Here is an 892-nt window from a genome sequence, read left to right on the forward strand (position 1 = left end):
TTGTAGAACAAGCTGTCGTAGTCGTCCCACTCGTCCTTGAGCACGCGGCTGATGCACTCTGTGCTGTTGACCGCTTTCTTCGGGTCAGCAAACTCCGCGAATGTCTCGATGGGTGTTTTGTCGTCACGAGGCCAAGGGTCGCGGTGCTGTATGGAGGTGCTAGCTTCGTCGTATCTCCTCTTCGTCCTCCTCTCACGTCTTTCTGCGTCTGCGTCTGAGCTCATCTGAAAACAAACAGAAAAGAGAGTAGAAGTGAGATAGTATTGTCGATATATTGTGATATCGATCGATGAAGTATGTGAGACATAGATCGATATATGTCGTTAAGAATTAGTCGACAATAAGTGTATCGATCGACGCTATAGAGTTCGGGTCCATCGATGTCGAATCGCGAAACCTGCAAAGATCACTCAATTCCAAATCACACTTTCAAGGCATTAACAGCATAAAATCCACGATCCTAACACTAGATAATCGTTAGAAACTTTAAAACCATCCCAAATCTGCGCCTAATCATAAGTTCTAATTCATCTCAAAACTCAACTCTGAAAATTCCTAACAAAAGAGAATTTTGAAGTCAAACCTTGTAGATCGGGTGAGTGAATGAACTAAACAGATAGATAATGAGAAATCGACTGGATTAGGGCGAGAAACGGAGGAATTCCGTCAAGAATCGAGAGAGAAAAGAGAGGTTTTGATTTCGTTAGGGTTTCGTGAATGAGAGGAGAAAGAAGCGGATGTAGTGTTAAATGAGGTTAACCCTCGATATGTCTGCATCGATCGATGGCAAGACAGCTACATCAATCGATATTTCTCCAAATAAACTACTCATGATTTCTATTACTCCTAATATTTTACTAATAATAAGATATAAATAAAAATATAATTAATT

The sequence above is a fragment of the Brassica oleracea genome, chromosome C2, assembly GCF_000695525.1.
Source record: "Brassica oleracea var. oleracea cultivar TO1000 chromosome C2, BOL, whole genome shotgun sequence".
Lineage (NCBI taxonomy): Eukaryota > Viridiplantae > Streptophyta > Magnoliopsida > Brassicales > Brassicaceae > Brassica > Brassica oleracea.